The sequence below is a fragment of the Ananas comosus genome, linkage group 6, assembly GCF_001540865.1.
Source record: "Ananas comosus cultivar F153 linkage group 6, ASM154086v1, whole genome shotgun sequence".
Classification (NCBI taxonomy): domain Eukaryota; kingdom Viridiplantae; phylum Streptophyta; class Magnoliopsida; order Poales; family Bromeliaceae; genus Ananas; species Ananas comosus.
This window is the reverse complement of record NC_033626.1, coordinates 8,722,421-8,730,576: the sequence shown is the minus strand read 5'-3', so window position 1 is coordinate 8,730,576 and position 8,156 is coordinate 8,722,421. Positions and strand designations below refer to the sequence as shown.

At 36.9% G+C, this 8,156-nt stretch overlaps 1 long non-coding RNA gene across 3 annotated transcripts; it reads right to left on the bottom strand.

The window, feature by feature from the left end:
• Positions 868 to 2,961, bottom strand: LOC109712038. 3 transcript variants are annotated; one of them, XR_002216754.1, is made up of 6 exons: positions 2,751 to 2,961; positions 2,583 to 2,676; positions 2,429 to 2,496; positions 2,264 to 2,331; positions 2,083 to 2,144; positions 868 to 1,145 (listed from the first exon to the last, which is right to left on the bottom strand). It is a non-coding gene; the product is annotated as an uncharacterized LOC109712038 (long non-coding RNA). The 3 variants fall into 3 exon arrangements; XR_002216753.1 differs by having other exon boundaries at positions 2,083 to 2,147; positions 2,583 to 2,961; XR_002216752.1 differs by having other exon boundaries at positions 2,583 to 2,961.

Sequence of the window (8,156 nt, the reverse complement as noted above, 5' to 3'; positions counted from 1 at the left end):
GCGTCGTGGATACTTAGATTAGTGTAGGTTGAGATTACGCTCGTACTGAGAGGCCGAGATCATTTTTTTCAGCAGGGTTAGACTGTCTTGTATTGTTGGGTGCCGTCGAGACTGACGGTGGACCCAAATTTTCCCATCTTGTATTAGATTGTGCCGAGGGCACGTGAATCTTGGTTGTTAGACTAGTTGAACCCATTTGCATTGACTATAGCCTGTGTGAGCCTGATTGAGCTCGGAAAAGACACGCTTGCATACTCGATTGGGTCGCGCCCACGAGTACCGCTCTAGAGTGAGGCTTTTCTTGCGTTGATGTTGCAGTATTCCTGTTTGAACAGTTTCTTGGACCGGCCATCCCGTGGGTGGTGTGCGGTGTAGTTTGGATACAGGCTGGACGAGCTAATCGGTAGTCCCTTGAGATTGGGTCAGTGTGTAGCTAGCGATGCATTCCTTTATCTACAGTGAGCTTGGTTTGGGATAGCGATAATATAGTAGCATATAGCTATAGAGTTTCTTCCAGATTTTCTATCCTTTGCATACCTTACTGTAACTTAGTTGGTGGGCCGTTGAGGTCGGTGACTGTACCCACTGAGGACTACTCTGTTTTGCAGTAGTTTTCACACCCCATTGTTGTTACCTTTTTGCAGAGCCGTCCGTTGCTGCTGCTACTGTGGATTCTGACAGAGGCAAGGGAGTCGCGAGCTAGAGTCTTCCCTTCCCGGGTCTTTTGCTTATCACGCCCGGGTATCAGCGGAAGCATATCCGGCATGTGCACAGACCCGCCATACACCTGCAGTATATAAGGCGTCTACAAAGAAAACATGTCGATAGAAGGAAAACATAGAAGTATCCTATCCTGATATCAGAGCAAGTATAAGTCTATAATACCATCATCAGAGGAATAAGGAGTATACAACCAAAAATCTCAACATCAAAGAGCAAAATCAAAACTAAAATCCCCGATTCAAACTACTCATATACATCACAGGGTTACTAAAAATACATGTACAATGGTAGTCTCTCTATACATGGATACATCACCCTCGGCCGTGGCACGAGTAGGAAGGTGATCAACTAGCAAACATCAAGCTATGTCTAGCTAGACGCGACTCCCTTGCCGCGATCCCTAGCCTCTCCTGTAGGTGACTCTGTAAAAACAACAATAAAAAGGGCGTGAGAACTATTATCCAATAGTTCCCAGTGGGTAAGCCGCCAGCCTCGGCGAATTACACCACTAGGCTCATGATATACTGAATGAAAGTAAAAGCAGTAATTGCATGATATATCTATACTGTTAACAGGTAATAGGTAATGAACATATAATCAACATGTAATCATACTTTCTGCAGTAATGAATCGACTGAATAATAAAAGTATTGGATATACTCCCCACGGATTGCCTCGTGGTAGTATATACTCCCCACGGATTGGGTGCCGAAGTGGATTGCCTCGTGGTAGTATATACTCCCCACGGCAATCCACTTCGGCACCCAATCCCGCACGGGCGAGCAACTGTCGCGTAGGCCAACTCCGGAGTGCCGGCTTGTAGGGAGCTACCCTCACAAGCGTGTGCGAATGAGCACGATGGCAAGCAAGCAAAGTCCATAGCCCAATATGTCTCAACCATCATGTCATAGTACACTCTGTTCTCACTCTCGATCTATTGATCGGAATTCTCAATATGATAAACAATGAAACTTGCTAGTATCCACTAGATTAGTAACACATAAAAGTAATGCCAATTTTACATATTGCATTAGAAACTTCTCACTATTCATATACTATCAATAGGGTCAAGAGAATGTAATTGTTCTCTACTTTATAGAAGCATAATAAACTTATCTCTTGGTTATTCAATTGAACTAAACAAGAATACTTTAGTGCATGAATACTTTATGCATGAATACTTTTATGCATGAGTTCTCTCTCCTTCATAGAGGTTTCATTACAATATCTCAACCGATGCGGCGATGATGTTTCAAATCCTTATCAATCACATAATCATAAAATGCACCTATGTACCAAATCTATAGTAACATATAGAACATAGGGGAGCTTCACTTGCTCTGGTTAGGTCAAACCCACCTAGCACTAAGCTCGATCCAGCCCCAACTGAGTCCCAAAATTCAGCTCGCTAGGTCTCAAACCTGCTGAAAACTGAGTATCAAAATCGCATTGAAGCGATGGCCAAAATGTCCGAAATCGGCAAAATTCTCACTTAGTACATAGTAGTAACTTAAATCCCTACTTTGGTTCACTTTAGTACCTCAAGTTTAACCTCCAAAAGCTCTCACAAGTTAGTCAAAGATAATCCAACGGTCGATTGCAACCTTGCTGCGAGTAATCACCAAACGGCATCAAAACACTTGTATACTAGTTAATATAGTCGGAATCTTACGTAATCAGTTTTCTAATTGAAATTTCTACTTACCCTTGGTTGAAACACCTTTCAAACCAGTCCCCCAAGGTCACCAATTTAGCTCAAGGTGGTTCGGAAACCTGCTGCGAAGAAACAATTCCAAACTGCATCAATTTACTCGCTTAAACCTCGTATAGCCGAACTAGAGTCATAGATAACTAATTACCGTTATCAAGCTTCAAAGCAGCTTATCCCTGGTCTAAAGTGGATAAATCACAGCTAACTAACTCCTCTCTAGCTGCTGGAAACTCCTAATTCAGCTGGGAGCAAAGAAACTAAAACAACTCAAATTCCGATACTAAACTTCAAATTAGAGAAGTCTTAAGCAAAATACTTATCAAAAGCTGCAACTTAGCTTCCCCTGGTGATAGGACCTCAGAAATTCAGTAAGAATCCTTCTCCCCACATGCCAAAGACTTTCCTTGAGTCTCCAAACCAGCGAACATCGAGCGGAACGCGGAATCGGCTTGAATCGGCGACTTCTACTCGAAGAGAGAGAAACCCTAGAAAGAGAAAGTGAGAGAGGTGCAAGAACACTTCTCTGAGCTCTAGGATCATCTAAGGAGCTCCAGAGGTCGTGCTGGGTAGATAAGGATGGGTTAAAGAAGTGAAATTACTAAATTAGCCTTGCTGCCACGTATCTGTCATTGTGTACCGGTACACAATGATGGCTGTACCGGTACACAATGCAAAAAAATGCTGAATTTCGCCAGAACAATGCACTTTCATGCTTCTGGCCTTCCAATCACTCTCAAACTTGTCCAATATCTTCTCTAAACCCTTTAGAAGATGTAGGATAGCTCCAAATATCCTTCCACACACTCGAACTTCGCAATTTGCGTAAGTTCAATGTATTACATTGCTAGAGAAGTACCCTTGCAGAGTTAGATAGATTTTGCCTTGTACATACTATTATGGTTAGTTGTACTCGCTGGAGCGAGGTTGTGCTGTTGGTTTTTGTATGTACAGTGGATGATTTATATTTTGTATATATTTCAGTTCTAGCAGCTCTATACTCTTGGCTATAGTTATAACTTGTTTACAGGTATAGCTATCACTTCGTGAAAAATGTTAATGTATACGGCGGGTCTGTTAGCGTGCCCGGGGAAACATGGTAATTTGGGGCGTGACACGTGTCCTGTCAGATATTTCATATGGCGGAGTATTAGAAGCTTTATCACAAGGTGCCGATCAAATGGAAGCGGTTTTGGAGACTCTACCTACGCTTCCAGACACTGTACCTCCACGGCCAACAAAATATGGTGGACTATCGACGTTGGTTCATGTCCCACTGTATAGTCCACCGAGGCCATCTTCACCGATAGAGGAGTCATTTTATTATCCAGACACAATGCCAACACCAGAGGATCTCCAATACAAGAGGATCCACCTCGACTAGCTGATATTGTTTATCATAGGCGCCAATGACAGTTGCAGTCTCTCCACACAAATTAGCTCTCATCTTCAGCTCCTCCACGACCAGACATACTACCGACACCTGCTATGGTTGAGCACGAGATGAAACAGGTGATAGAGACGCAGGATACTCAGCCAGTTGTGGAGGGTGCTGCTATCGAACATTTCGACCAGTTGGAAGTCACATTGCTCTTCGACAAGTATAGTGTTGATCGTGGTCGCGGTCGTGGTAGGGGACGTGTAGGTAGATGTGGTCAAGAGATTAGGAGGAGAATATGACTTTACATTTTTGTAAATTTTAAATTGTATAGAACTTTTTAAATTATTGATAAACTTGCTCTATTTTTTGATATTTTGTTGTGATAATATGGTATTGATGCTCTATTGATATTCTGTTGGATTTATTATTGTGTTGTTGTGGTGGATTTGTTGTTGTGTTGTTAAAGTTGAATTTGTTAAGTTATCGATGTATCATGATTTGTTGTGTTATTGTGCTGAAATCTGCAATGACCTGGGTAGAGTTCTACTGAATATAGTGAATGGTTCACCGTGTTTAAACACGGTGAACTATTCATCGTGTCTAAACACGTTGAACGATTGACCGTGTTTGGACATAGTGAATAGTTCACTGTATTTAATATATTATTCTTCCGAGTAATATAAGTCACTGAATACGGTGAACCATTCATCGTGTCCAAACATAGTGAATGATTCATCGTGTTCAACTTAACACCTTGATCCCAGTCCCACTCGCGTGGAGCTGACGTGGCGCTTGTGTGATAGGAATAGGACCAAAATTATAATTATAAATTTCGTAGGACTATTTTTAATTTTTTTTTTTTTTTCGAGGATCAAATGGAAAAAGAGCTCTTATAAAAACTGTCCCTGTAGGTGAAGGTAGTATTCGGCTACACCCGATTCCTACATTGCCGAACTGTAACTGTGCTACATGACTAATGTGTTTAAAAATGAATAAGTTTCTAGATTTGGCCTAGTTCTTTAGTTCTTTAACAATAGTTTGCGAAGATAACTCAAGTTTTAAGTGAATTTTAAGCAATTTGCAGATAACCCCTTAAGGTTTTAAAATTTTTACACACCATCCAAACTTTTACAATTTTATATTTACCGCTCAAATTTTAAATTTTTTTAGAGATGTTGCAATTCATCCATGCAGGAGTGTACATACGCCTCATAATTAGGGCTGGCAAATGAGCGAGCCGGCTCGCGTTCGACTCGTGTTCGGCTCGATATTCGGCTCGCTCGAGCTCGACTCGAAATTAAATGAGCCGAGCTTGAACAAAATAAAAGGCTCGAAATTCATTTCAAGCCGAGCTGACGCTATTATCTCGGCTCGTCGAATAGCTGCGAAAAGCTCGAAAAGCTCGGAATTATATATAAATATATATACATATATATATATATTATAATACATATATATAATATAATTATACATATATATAGATATAAATCATATATATATATATATATATATACATATATAATATATATATATACATATATATATCATATATATATACATACTATCATATATATAATACATACATATATAATATACTAACATATAATATAGACATACATATAAACATATTACATATATAAGTCATAACATAATATACATATACAATATACATATATATATATATTATAATATACATACTATACATACATATACATATACATATACTAATATATAGGCCGGCTACATATCTATATAATAGACCCCTTAACTCATAAATTTTTTAAACGTGATTCGATGGGATTGTTTTAGGATGATGGTGTCCCCACTTACGAAGATACGTGGTCCGCCATAGGGTTAGTGGGTAGTGTGGTAAATAGTATGATCTAACGATTAAATGATTAATGGAATAAATTTAAGGTGAAACTTATGAGTATAAGAAACCAATACTTCATAAGAAGTATAGTAGCTCGAACCTATAATAAATATATATAAATTTCTATAAATAAATGTATTTAATTATATATATAGCCTTAAATTTAATTGGGTCCATTATTGTGGCCCATAAAATAAACGCCAACAAGTACAACGTACAATTGAGCCCAACTCTAAAGTTTACATAACACTTTCTCAACTGTTGTCACATAACTCCAAAACATGATAACATTCAAATTTTCAAATCCCTACTTTTTTCCTCTCTCTCATCTCTCTCTTCTCTCTCTCTCTTCTTAAGACCCTCATCAGTCAGGAAGTCACCTCGAGCCTCACATTTTTAAAGTATTATTGTAATTGTTTGAATTATTGGCATGTTGCATCAAATTGTAGATAAAGTTCATAAAAATTAACTATTGATTTATAATGCGAGAATTCAATGTAGCGAGCTCAGTGAGCTCGAACATCGAGCTCAGCTCGAATAGTCTCACGCTGCGCTCGAATAATTTCAAAGCGAAGCTTGAGCCTAGATAAGGCTCGAAATTAATTTCAAGCCGAATTTGAGATGACATAAGCTCGCTCGAGCTCGGCTCGTTTCCACCCCTACTCATAATATTATTAATCCTTCAAATTAAAATTTGTAAGCGGTCAAATTTTGGTTTATTTTCCGAACTTTTGTTTTGAAAACGTGCGTTCGATTTTTTGCCAATTCGAATAGCTGGTTGCCAAAATTAGACCCACCTATTGATCTTATGTAAAAAATTCTTGAATCTCTAGTTATAAAGAATAAAAATCTGCCTCAGGGCCGTTTGATTTAATAGAATCGAGACCTTTTTTGCATTTTCCCCCTTCAAAAATATTATTTTCACAAATAATCCTACCAAATTTATAATTACAATTTTAGCCCTATCCCGCCACACAGGTGCCACGTAAGCGCCACATTAGTAAGGGAATGAGTTGAACACGATAATTCATTCATCGTGTCTAAACACAGTAAAGGAAAATGTAAATATGGAACACAGTGAAACAGTCACCGTGTTTGAATATGATTCACCGTGTTCAACTAACGTCCTAGCCTACTTGCGTGGCGCTGATGTGATGCATGGGTGACAAGGATAGAACTAAAATTATAATTATAAATTTAAGAGGGCTATTTATGATTTGTTTTTGAGGGGCCAAATGCAAAAAAAAAAAAACCTGAATTAAAGTTTAGGATTCAAACCGAATGAATGCTTTTCTCCCTAAAATGATTTCCATGAAAGAGATTGGAATCAACCTTGGTTTAAAAAAAGAAAAGGTTCTTCCATGATTATTGCCACTGACATTTAAATTTAGATTGCACATTCAAATTTAAATTTAAAATTTAGTTTTGAATTATAAGTTCATGTTTTAGTTTAAAATTTAAATTCAAGTTTTGGACTTAAATTTAAAGTTTAATTTAAATTTAGAGTTACATTTTAATCAAATTTCTTATTCAAGGTGTGGTTTCATATTCCAACTACAAATTTAAATTATAAATATGAATTTGGCTTTTAAACTTTATTTTAATTTTTTAAGATTCACTTGATTGCAAAAATTTTCAATATTATTTGACTAGTGATTAAAAAGTTTCAAAATTGATAATTTTAATGTCGATGTGATGCGTTTGTGAATTTAACGATATAAAATAATAGCTAAATTATAGAAAACCCTCCTGTCAAAAATCAAATTTTCACTTTCCCCTCATGTCATTTAAAAACCTATACTTTGCCCTATTGTGAAATGAAAAATGTTCACTTCATTCCTTGCCGTTAGTGATATATTAGGGTTCCGTTTATAAAATATTATTATATATTTTTTATGCCAAAAATGCCCTCAGCCTTCTCTCTTCTTGCCAAAAGTGGTGAGGGGTAAAATGGTCATTTTGCCATCACAGTTTACACCGTACCCCTTGTGACTATTTTTTATTTTATAAGGGGAAAAAGTGTAGGTTTTCAAATGACAGGAGAAAAAAAGTGAAAAATCAGATTTTGACAAAAAGGTTTTATGTAATTTAGCCTAAAATAATTCAAATCAATTAATTTTTTATAGAATTTTATTTATAGTATTTAGAGTAAGATCAATATCTCTTATTTTATTTGAGGTCTAGATTTTTTTTTTTTTCAACTATTCATTTTTAGATTACTCGTTTGATAAGTAAATGATGTTGAAAACTTATGAAATTTAGTTTTCAAATACTTTCAATAGTATAAATCAAATTTAACAAAATCGATCATTGATTTGAAAGCCACTTATTAAAAACAACTTGGTTGTACGAAAGTTTTTGAGCTACCGATAGTATAGTAACTTGACTGTAATATAAAATATAAAATATATATAGAGTTGGGCTAGAATGCTATCGATAGCAAACGGACTCCGTTGCTACTCATTTATTTT